This window comes from Lactuca saligna, chromosome 8 (assembly GCF_052625555.1).
Source record: "Lactuca saligna cultivar CGN05327 chromosome 8, ASM5262555v1, whole genome shotgun sequence".
NCBI lineage: Eukaryota > Viridiplantae > Streptophyta > Magnoliopsida > Asterales > Asteraceae > Lactuca > Lactuca saligna.
The window spans coordinates 11,810,501-11,823,775 of record NC_136424.1 but is presented as its reverse complement, the minus strand read 5'-3'; positions in this window follow the sequence as shown (position 1 = coordinate 11,823,775).

Sequence of the window (13,275 nt, the reverse complement as noted above, 5' to 3'; positions counted from 1 at the left end):
AAAGCTTAGAATTAAATTAAAATAAATATATTTAAGCAAAAAATATATAAAGTGAAAGTTGATTAATTATAACTAGTCGTTTACCCGCGCCAAGCGACGGGTTTAAATAGTTTTTTCAGAAATTAATTTCTACCGTCAATTAGTTCTTTTGCGCAAACGATTTACTACATCTACACAATTATCAATTAAAGTCATGCTAGCAAAAACGAAATCAATAAGAATTAAAAATAAAAAGTTGAAGGCAATGCGGTAGGCAACGTTTTGTTTTATTTTGACGAATAGCTTAACATATATTTAAGAACTATACATACATTGTTGTTTTGTATTAAAAATAAAAAAAATGTAACACATAATATAACCTCTAACAAATATAACCCATAAATTAACCAACACAAATTGAAGAATTTAGAAATGGATTTGAATATTATTAGAAATGTGTGATTAGAGTTGAATGTGTACCTATTATCAAGGGTTTATACTCCCAATCCGAATAGCATACAAACGTAATTTCTTAAAACATGTTATTTACATTACTTGTTAAGTACCTAACATGCAAATAATTTTAGACAGAACCATATATTTATTTACAGATTTCGCTTAGTAGACATAACCTTATATTTCATACCCAATAAATGTTATTAGTTGAGACAGAAGAAGTAAAAAGAAGTTAGAAGAACCTGGTGTCGTATTATAATAATGTTTCGGTTGAATAAAATCAAACTAAGAATAACTAATTAACATGATATATTTTAACTTGTAATTCAAAGCCACATGAAACACAAGAAGAAAAATTAGATAAAGAAGAAGAACCTTGAGCCATCTAACAGAATAATATTTGCCTTATGTTCCTTGCCTTTGCGTGGAATGTTCTTTCTTTTCTTGACTTTAGTGGGATCTATAAGTGATGTATGTGGGAATAAGTGATGAGAGAATTGTATATATAGGAAACAATATTATTATGGAAGGTGAGAATATTATGCAAATTAAGGATTTTCTAAAATTATTATAGGATGCGAGAATATTATACAAATCAAAATTGAGTGATTGAGCATAATCATATCTAAAATAACCTAAAAAATACTAAGTTATCAAACTTACCCAAATTTTGAATCAATTCATCACCTTCAACCCTGCAATTGCTAATTTTAGTAAATGATTTGCTAATGAGAAAAAATGGTAAATATTTACTTTACCTCTGACTTTTTGTAAGGTGTCCTCTCCGTTAACGCTAGCTTTATTCTGTCTAGTTCTAACACAAGTAAATTTAGTAATTCTGGAATTGTAATTTATTGTCTTGTATTCGAAATGTCCACCCATGATACATGTATTAGCACAAATGATGATGCCATCATATTCGTAGTTTCTATCACAAACAATCTGGGAAAAAAGATATAAAAAGTTCTTTTAAAATGAAGATGTTTGAAAGAAAAGTGAAAATTGGCAAATAAACCAATGAAGCATACCACAAATTTGGCCATTTACATGAGAAGTGAATAAAAATTGAAGTGTGCTTCCTAAATTCCTGCAATAGAATTTGGCAGTCGGGCAAGCAGATGTTCCTACAGATCATGGAGCTTTAGAATTAGAATTGAAGCTTATTCGATTCTAGCTTCAAGATTCTTTACATTATAAACAAGGGCCTAAACATACTATGAATTATAAGAAGTTAATGGTTACAAGACCTGTCGATAAGAATGTTCCGTTCATGGTGAACAATGAAATAGGATGCAATTCCATATGTTTTATCAGGAACTCTCCATGTCAATGGGTATTGGAAATGTTTTTTGAACTTCTAAAATATCATGAGCTGGTTTTTCAGTAGAGATTGAGCTTGTTGGACATGAAAGTAATGCCTGAAAACAAAATCATAATCAGAGTAATTTCTATATTAATTATAATGCCTATATCTTCATAAACTATATACCACCTTGACATAATACTTGAAGAGACTTAAAGCATTCATCTTGACAACTTGGCTTCTTCGAAACAACAGAGATGTTATCAACACAGGTGAATACTTCCTGAAAATATCAAATTCTTAATCATCTATTTTATAAGAAAACAAATTCAACAGTATTGTATTTGGAGAATTTGTTTTGAAGTTAACGTAATCAACAATATATTCTTGGAATCATTGAATTTGAAAACAGTTTGAATGGAAAAGCACTTGATCGACGATTAAAGTCAAAGTGAAGGATGGGGTTAGTTAGGTTTGGAACAATACCTGGTTCATCGGCACCATCAACGCAGTCACAAAATTCTTCACCGGGCAGGGTGCCCGTCGACGCTTAGCCAACGGATGGTGACGTAGGTGGGGGCAGCAGCGAGGGTTCATCACCAGAAAATTAGTGTGAGGGAAAAGAGATCGAGTAGACGGAGGGTGTTGTGAGGTTGGAGAGTGGATGTTGCATCTCTAGTTGTGCGATGGTGGTGTGGGAGAAAACAGGCGCATCCGATTAGGGTTTACTGTGTATAGAAATAAGGAAATGATATTATTGTTTCTCACATTATGTTATTTTAGTTAATGTAATTAAATAGCTACGCTACATGTGTAGTGAATAAGAAGCATAACATGATTGTACATGATGTATTGGGTTGTGTACCTCTTAAAATTCAAGAAATGTTGAATATGCTTTATATAATAGTAAAGATATAATCATTATGAGAATACGTGATTGAGACCTGAAATATGGAGAAATGTATATAAAGGACTAAAATTTTCATTTTTCGAAAACTTAAGGGGTAGAGACGAAACTTGTTATCCGATCGCTAGAAATATATAAATTTTAGACTTAAGTGTGAATTTGAGAAGTTACATTAAGTAACGAGTAAGAATGGTACCATTCTTGAGAAAATAAGGAGCATGAGGGACCAAATGTCGAGTGGTGACTAGTTAGATGGGGAGTTCTTCCCCAACTGAGGGGGGACACGATTTGGAGAAGGAGAAGAATATCAATGACGATTTTGAAGAGCTTTCATAGAGTTTGAACTTTCTTAAAGTGAATATTCAATTGAGGATTCACCAAGAGGATCATCTAGTGGAGTTATAAGGTAACATCTCCTTTATTTCTTTGATCTAAATTCGACATAGGGTTTGGATTGTTGCCCCAAATATGATAATGGTGATTATAATGGATATTAGTTGATGAATTCATAGAGTGTTTTGGTATTTGAACTTTCATTTGTTGTCACACCCCCGAACCAGACGGCGGAAACGTCCGGGGGCTGTTGTGACTCAATTGAATACCATCACCATGAATATACATGAAACATAACATCATACATCACCAAGCATTGGAATAATACAACTGGTAGCGTTTACATCCATTACATTGTCTCAAAATATTACATTCCCCAAAATACATTGTTCATTGTTACTTAAACAACCGCAAAACAATCATAGAGTACAGTCCTTTCTTCACTTATCTGTTACCTAAGAATACAAGTATTTTGGAAAACGTCAACATATGAAATGTTGGTGAGTTCATAAGTAATGTTTAAAATCCAATGTTTGTATTGTTTTGAAAACCACCAGAAAATCCGATATTTTCTGAAAATAGTATAGCGTAAAAAAATATGTGAAGATCCGTGAGTATGCTTGTTTGTTTTCTATAGATGTAAGCGTACGAGTTGTGAAATTCGGCGTGTAGTTCGTAAGTGTACTAGTTGAAAACCCTAGGAAAACCCGACGTTTTCCTATCACTTTGCTTTACTTAGTTTATGTGTTGTTGTTTCGTTACGTTAGAGGTGTTCGTTGAGCTCCGGAGGCATTGAGTATACAGAGGGTGGTGAATTGTTGTAACGTACGTTAATGAAAACGTCCAGTTGACAACCGTACTAGCGATCCCTTAGGCGTCACTCGCACTTATTCACACAACTCAATCCTCCCGGACTTGTGTAGTCCCACGACCGAAGAGAAAAAGGGGAGGTGCGAAACCCTCGGTATTTCCCTACGTCGTTCAAGACCATTGCAATTGCGAAGGGCCCAAAGCCCAACCCGCAATCGTGAGTTCCCGACTTTACTAGCAGCACCGAAGGACCCTTGGGGACCAGCAGCACGTTTGCCATTGAAAGTCCTTTTACACGCGGTTAAGTCGTATTAGACCCAACTACATGTAAGCAAGTATCCTTTGGGCCTAAAGATCATGTCATCGGGCTAGCTAGGCTCAACAAGCATGATTTGCAACTTTTGGGCCTAAGGAGTGTACGTCGACGTATTGAGTAATTTCCACGAGAGTATAGAGTTCCGAGAGTTCCATATGTGTATTGAGCGTTGTAGTGTTAATAGTTTTGGATTTGTTATTGATTCGAGACCGAATCAATTCGTTTGATAACGATTGTTAGTGATATTGTGTATTGTAATTTATCGAGAGTCGTAGTGTCAGTCTTTGTTCACAACGAGTGTATTGAATTATCATTGAAAATTTTCTGTTTACAACCCCTCTTTATTTTGTAAATTTACTTTTTCACCCCTTTAGGTAAATTAATTTCCGGTTTAGTCCTTAAACCATTTTTCTTGACATTTTAACACCAAAAATTATTGAAATTAATATTTTTCAGCATATTTTTCATTGAAAACAGTTTAAGTCCCTGAAATTGCAGTTTTCTCAGTTATAACCCTCCTTTTTCGCAGTTTTTACAATTTTGGCCCCAATTGGAAAATTTTTGCAACTTTGGTCCTTTTTAAATTTGAAAAGCATTTTAAACCTTTGAAAAGTACTTGTAACACTAGTAGTCCACTGTTTTACAGAAAAAAACAGTTTTGGCCCTCCAAAACAGAAAATTTTGCATAATGGGCCCTATTGGGCCGAAATTGTCATTTTTAGCCCATTAAGCTTGAAATTTATGTTTTTAATCCTCCAAAAGAGTATATTTTCAGAAAATACATTATGGAAACTGTTTTGACTCATCTCACCCATCAGATTTCGAAATATTTCATTTTGGGCCCTTCAACTTTGTATTTTTAACATTTTATGTCCAAAAAAAATGAGTTTTTAGCCCAAAGTATGTATTGTTAAGCCACTTAGCTATTTATCTTGGTATACTTTGTATGTGGTAGTATATTTTATGCTAGTATCATTTAACATAAAGTATATCTCGGTTTTTAGTGATTCATGACTAGATCTAACATCATAATCATACAAAACACACATATAAGCATAGAAATCATACAAAGCATACACATAATGATAGATCTACACCTTTGATTGTATTCTCCCCCACAAAAACTTATAAAAACCGAAAATAAGGGGGTATGAAGCTCACCTTGGGGTTTGGATTTCGGTTTTGATGAAGATAAGAAGAAGGCGGTGTAAGTTATGGCTCTAGTTAGCTTCTTGAAGTGATCTTCGCATCTTGATGGGTTCTAGGGAGCATAATCACGAATTTAAGGTGATAAGAGGAGATTTTCGAAGAGGTTAAGAAGTTAAATCATAGATCTAGGTGAGAACTTACCAAAGTTTATGATATTTCCTTGAAATCCTCTTGATGCACAAGCAAAGTTTCGAGATTTTTGAATGGAGAGGAAGGATGATTTCTTGAGTAATCTAGAGAGAGTTTGTGAGGTGTGTGTGTGTGTTACTCACGGCCAAACAAGAAGAGAGAAGGAGAGAGATAGAGTTGCATGGAGAAATGAGATGGCATGGAGGTTTGGAGGGTAATGCATGGATAACCACCATATAATAAAGAGGTGGCATGCATTAGTCAACCCTTCCTCTTTTCTTCTTGGATTTGGGCCTTGGGCCGAGAATTTGGATGGAAAAGGAAAGATTTGGGCTTTAAAGCCCTCAAGCCCATATAGAAGTTAAGTTGGATGAGTTTTGATCTAAAAGAAATATAATATGATCTTCACACTTGGTTGGACTAGTTTAGGTTAATCATGGTTCAAAACTTTTAATTCATTTCCTTCTAGGCCCAATATGGCCCAAAATGTTGAAATAAATTAATGTGGGTCCAATTAGAGCCCATTTAAGGGTTCTAAGCCCATGATAGTCAAATTGGAAGCTTATTGGTCCATTTGGGTCCAATAAGGAAGTCCTAGTCCAAAATGGACTTAATCGAGGACTTCTAGGGTTTCCAATTGGTTGTTGACTATTTGTAGCACTTGCATGATGTATTTGATTGAAGTTTTTGATGTCATTAAACAAGCATCACACATGCTTTTAAGTTTTTGATTCAACCTTTACTTGAATGTAGTGATTACAAGACACAAAATTTCTAGTTGTGACATTTGTCATTAATCAAACCTTATTTAGTTTGATGGAAATTTGATAGATAATTTGAGCTTCAAGCGCCACTAATAGAGGAACAACTCCTTGAGCTTTGAATTAAAAGTGAACAAATTATTTGATACTAGATTTTATGTTAGTTTTGGTTAATGGACTCATATGTTCCATAAAATCGATCCCTGATTAAATTATGTGGAACTAGTGAGATGTTGAAGCTTAGAGGTTTCACCTATGGTGGAATTATAGTAAGAATGTGAGTTAAAAGAATAGAGAATGATTAGAGGATGGAATTTGTTGGGTTCATTGCCTTAAAATCAAATCCCTATGATAATCCATGAGTTGATGTAGGGAGTATCACTAGTTGAATCCATCATGGGTATTGGAATTGGAAAATGAGTTTTCTAATGAGGAATCCATAAGAGTTTTAAAGAAAATCTCAATAATTGTATGAATTATAATGTAACCCTCAAAATTTTCAACCAATTTTTTTCATTATTAAAACTTCCAAAAACATAGCTTTTAATTTTTTTCAACATATTTGTCAAATACATAACACCAGAAAACAAAGTCAGAATATCCCAGAATCCACAAATATCTCATCAGTAAACGAATATGTACAATCATGCCACGCCTTCCCACGATCCTGAGATGTGTCTGAAACACATTTACACCAACACTGTAATCACGAAGCTTAGTGAGTTCCCCAAAATACCATATACACAAATAATTAGCCTCTCATGGTTGTATCTCGATAAGGACTCTCTGGTCATGTGTCTCAGTGAAGACCCTCCGGTCTCACGTCTCGGTATGGACCCTTCGGTCATAACTCAATATATACACAGAATAATATAACAACATAAATCACAAAGATAGAATGCATAACACATATCTCGGTATAAGCAAACAAGACCCTCCGGTCACACAAAAATTACCACACAAGCAAGTATAATGAGAAGACTCGCATCTCGTAGAAAAGCAAGTAAACTCGCACCCGAACGGCCGGTGTAGACTCCTCCTAAACGTGCCACATATAATTCTAATTAATAATAATATCAATAACCCCAAATTACTAGACCATGCCTCTCAACTAAATCTCAGAAAGGTAAAAAACCATTATGCCCCTCCTTGGTCAAAAGTCCTCAAATTAACCTAAACTTAAAAGTCAATCAAAGTCAACGCCCAGCGCGTACGCTGGGCGTACAACTGGCAAGGCATGCGAAGGGGATTCTCCACCCTATGTTGCACGTAGCTGGGAGTACGCACGACCTATTCCTTGGTCTCTCTTTTCTCACTTCTTTTGGTCTTAATTTGTTAAGACAAACATTCCAACCCTGGATCTGGGCTAAATAAGACCTATTCCTTCATAAAGTTACTGACTTTAAGCCTTTGCATGGCTAGTCAAGACCCAATCTAAAAAACTCCATTTTTCTCACACAAAAGGTCATACAACTCATGCATGGAAAGATAAAAACGCCCAAGCACTCATTTTTATGGACTAGAACACTCTAATAAACCAAAAAGGATAGAAGAATAGCTATGGAGTTCACTAAACTCACAAAGTTCCAAACTTGGGACCTAAAACCCTAAAAAGGACCCAAAATAAGAACTAGAACATACAATGAACAAGTTTTGAACTTGATATCTCTGGAAGATGCACATACTGAATTAGAGATCAGATCCACAAGATAGAAGCACAAACTATCATTCCTTCAAGGTTCCTTCTTCACCAAAAGCTTCACAACAACACTCAAATGAGCCACAAGCACTCACACAAGCTATGGAAATGAGATTAGGGTTTGGAGGAGGTTGGAGACTGATAATGGTGGCTAGAAATGAGGTTATCGTGTTCTTTAAATACGGATACAAGAAGATATTAGGGTTCCACTTTGATCCTAGTACGCCCAACATACTAGGGTCAGTGCGCAATCCAAGTAAGAATCATTAGGGTACCAGAGATCAAGTAGGGTTGGGATATCGAGTGTGTGTACATCCGAGCAAATTACTGATATCTTATGTAGTATTTTAGAGAGGCATCATGGTAGGGACACACCACAGACCAGGGACCAGTGGAGGGGTGTGAGCGACGAGGAGCTCCGCCAGATGATTCATGATGAGGTGGGTGCTGCCATCCGCGACGAGATTCCAGAGATGTTTGGGTCTATTAAGACCACCTTGATAGAGACATTCGATGAGAGATAGTTGCGCTTTCTGAGGCTGCTGTTGTTGCGGCCACTGCAGCTGTAGCTGCGGCTAGACCGCAGGGTGGTGATGCGTTACTGTTCTTGGAGTTCAGCAACACAAAACCACAGGAGTTTGATGGGACCCAGGACCCGATTGCGGCGATGAGGTGGATATCATACATAGAGGGATGTTTCTTTACTTGCTCGTCTCCTGAGCATTTGAGGGTCCGGTTCGCACTGAACCAGCTTCGCTTGGGAGCGAAGGATCGGTGGAAGTTTGTGATGGCGCATTATTCTGTAATATATGATTCTGGGACGAAATCTGATAAATATTTTTTTAATTAATCATGCTTTTGGACTGTATTGGAAAATGAAAATTTTACCCCTGATTTTTGGGTCGTTACGGTTTGTTGTGTTGCGACGATCTGCGGAGTTGTGGTTATGATTGCTACTTGCTGAGATGGGTTAACTATTGGATGCCATAGATTAGCTATGTAGGTTGCTGTCGTTTCAGCTGCAGAGTTGAATGGTGTCTGTGAGACTAGTGTGCGATTTGAAGCGTGTTCTTCCTGGATGGAAACTTGCCCTCCGTCTAGTGGCTGCATTGGACGCACAGGACTTTTCTCTGTTGCCCCCGACGTCGCTGAAATTTCGCCTGCCATCTTTGCTCTTTGGGTTTGCTTCGTGGATGTATTCTAGAGATACATTTGGATGACGCTAAATGTTGTGATATGCCGGAAATGGTAGGACCGAGATCAAGGGTGGGTGTTGAGTTGGTTAATTCTCCTGATATCACAGTACAAAGAAAAGAGATGATCATTAGACAACGTTCGGGAGTGGTTCCTAGGACGAAGCTCCAACGATCAAGTTAGAATTGATTTTGCTAGTTTGACTTTTCTTCTTTAATGTTTTTTTTTCTGAGGGATACATTAACACACATAAATCACCTCAAACCACAATGACCATTCGTGTAATTTACTCAATTTGTATGTGATCTCCTCACAATATGTTTGCAGTGTGAACTAAATGTGTGTTTGGACTGCAAATGCAGTTAAAATATTTGGGCTTATTTAAAAGTCATTAATTTGCCTCAGCTAGCTCATTCCAATTAATATATGATTATACTCCTTATCTAATGTATATTTTTTTTTTTGGTTTAAAGCAGCGTAATAACTTGTTTAAGTACTTCGATGAAACTAATATTATCTCTCTAATTAGATGAAACTTGAGAATGTTAGAAAAAAATGTTTTTTTTTCTTAACTTCTAAAAAAATGCTCTGCAAATTTGTTACCCTCTCTCCTTGATATTGACATTTCAAAAAAAAAAAGGATTAAACTTCAAGTACCTAAACTTTGAATTTTGCATAGATCCTTATTATGTATATGTTTCATTGTGGTTTTGATATCTCAAATTAATACCATTAGCTTAAGTTTATTAGTTCATACTAAAACTCTCTTAAATATTTTCTATTAAAAAAATTAAAGGACCCACTAATTTTAGGCCACCCCACCCTTTCTTATTCAAAAATTTGACAACCACCACCCGTAACTCGGTTCACCTCTAGAAATCACCACCAGTCATCCTAATCACCCTCGTTCATCTCCGACAACTACCACGGGTCACCACCAACACCAAATCAAATGAAACTAAGCCTTATGCTCAGATGTAAAAAATCCAAATGCAAGAATAAACACATATTAATAAAACTAAATTCATGTTTATCTTCTCAAAATTCTACCAAAAGCTACAAAACTTTCCACATCCACATGAGCTTTAACAAAAGGACCGAATTACACAAAGATTTACAGGTTTTGATGGGGAAAACGTAGTCACAACGATAAATAACAATGCAGAATAATACTTCGTTTAACTAAACTATTCCCATCTTAAATGAACTTTTTATGATGCAAATAAATAGAATATTTTCACTTGCAACAAATCAGCCCCAATGCAAGTTATATGATCAATATAATCAACCAAAACCAATTAGTAATCAATCAATAAAGATACCAGAATTTTAGCGTGGAAACTTCTCAAGAAAGGAGAGTAAAACTACGGGACTACTAGAGCCACTTCAAATCTACTATCACGAATATTAGAGCAATACAGAATCTTCTCTAGATATACTAAAGGCATACAATAATCATCATATACTTGGAACTAAACCGCATCAAGCATATGGAATCAAAGAAGCAAAAACAAAGAAGAATATCACAAAAAATGTTCCTGATTTCCAACAGCCAATAGAAGCGACGTTTCCCGAGTCTCTGGAGCTGATCTCGACAATTTAACCGTTGGATTTGAAGGTCTCAATGTTAGGAAGCTGATGTCCAAAAATCAAAGAAAATGGACCCTTGGATCTCCGGGAAATTACCAAATACTGTAGGTGTATCTTCAAAACGGGAATTGAGAAAAAAAAAAGACATTTTTTTGCTTCTTAGTTCTTACTCTCTCTAAGTCTCTTGGTGGCTGAAATTTTTTATGTGTTAATTAAATTAGGGCATGTAACACACACACACACACATATATATATATATATATATATATATATATATATATATATATATATATATATATATATATATATATATATATATATGGGCTAAAGAAGTGGGCTTTTCTCATAGACTAAAAAACCCAAGAGAACCGCAAGACAAAACAATAGTCTTAGTTGAACATATACCAAATAAATTGATTGAGGTTCGAAAAACAAAAGAACGTAAATACATGAATCATGGATGTTAGTCTTCATGTATCTCTGAATGCAATAATTGAAGGTTGGCACACACATTAACGGTCTCCGTGATTCCATACACAACACACATGATTATACGAATACTAATTTTGCAAGAAGAAAATTTAAATATACAAAATCACCAATGGACGAATAGGTCTCATCCTCCTTTAGGTATGTAATAACTCCATCAGATCCTCCAAGCAATCGAGCTTATGTTCTGATTTTATCTGTTAGACCAGGAGATAGAAATGTCGAAAGAGAATGGTATACCAACGGCCAACGAGTGAAGATTTCAGATGGTGGAGGAGGGCAAAATATTTCACAATAAAAGTTACTATTTCTTCTTATCGCCCCATGGAAATACCCACAAAACAAAAAATAATAGCTCCATGGAATGGAACGTTGGTGGCATTAATTAAAAACATGGAGGTGGACTTTCAGGTGGGATTCCGATGGTCAAAGACGGACGTGTAAAATGTCCACTGCCGCTACTAGATTTCGTTTCAGAAGGGCATTGCTTTTATTTTATTATTATTATTATTATTATTATTTGTACAACGACTAGAAAAATATGCCATCAGTATAAGTCCCAACAACAAAGAAATATGCCGCATAAAATTTTACTCCAAAAACTTGTAAAAGAAAGAGTCCAATGCAATCTAACAAGTAATAGCCCAAAATAACCTTAACCCATACAAAAACCTACATATTTTACTCTATATTATAACCCAATTTTTTTTTTTTTGAATAACTCAAATTTTTATCTAACAAATAATAGTTCGAACCTTAAACAATACATAATGCCCAAATCATTTGTTTGTGTGTTTTTTTAAGTTCAACTTACAAACTATATCAAACCTAAAATATTTGGTTTAAAGCACGGGTCTCCTTATTGTTACTAAAACTATTTTTTTTAGTATAAGTTCTTTTGGGTTTGAGTTCGTCTGAGTTTGATAGGTTTCATAAGTTTGGCATGTTTCATGTGTTACACGAGTTCTGTCGGGTTGGTATAGGATTAATTATGTTGTGTTTGTGTCGTGTTTTTCAACCTACTTATAAAATGTATCGTGTTCGGTCCATCACTCTCAATCAATTTTAATGTCTTGACCCCGACACAACTTATTTTTCATGTCTATGTTATTATATTTGATCGTAAAAAAAATGGTGTCACCATTGCTAGACATTCCTGTGTCCGCCCCTACTAATGGTGCTCAAGACTAAGGTTCAAATTTGAGAGAGAGAGAGAGAGAGAGAGAGAGAGAGAGAGAGAGAGAGAGAGAGAGAGAGAGAGAGAGAGAGAGAGAGAGAGAGAGAAACTTTTTAAAAATAATTTTTTTTAAAATAATTAAAATAATAGATAACAACTAGTAATTAATAAAAAAATATGAATTAACGGACTTAAATTGACGAGTGTCGACTCGAATACCAAAACCATGATTTTTTGACAAACTTTGGACTGAATTTATAGTTTTTTAAAATAAAAATAAAAAACTTATGTGATTTTTTTGGAGTTTAAATGGATATTTACAACAAATTTATGGAACATAAAGGCTTTTCTATTAAAAAAGAAAACATTAAAATATTTTTGTTTTCGAAAGTCTCACATTTTTTAAAGTTCATATGAGCTTTTTTTTCAATGATATTAATAAGTCCTCATCAATTCTGAAGCAAATGCTAAACAATACAAAAACAATAAAATAATATCAATACAAATACATGGGTCCTATAAATAAATTGGTAAAAAGAACTTGATCACTTAATTGAACAAGCTCTTAGTTGGGTTGCATTCTCCCAGTCAGTAACCGAGACTTCAAGCAAAATAAAATGTTGATAATTAACAATGAAACTTTAATGTTCATATTGCAAACAAAACACACATCTCACTTATTTAACTTGACAATGGAAATAGATCATAAGCAATGTTAAAGAAAACCTAAAATTCCAAATCATATTATTGTCTCATAAAGACATGAGAAAGTTATACAATTTATGTGATCAGACACCAGTTACTTGTGCCAACAAACCAATTAACTCCTAACATTTATTATATATACCTCGACAAGAAGTCATTTCAGTTTAAAGATCATATATAAGGGTCTCCAGGCATTACTAAAAAACCAAACACAAGAC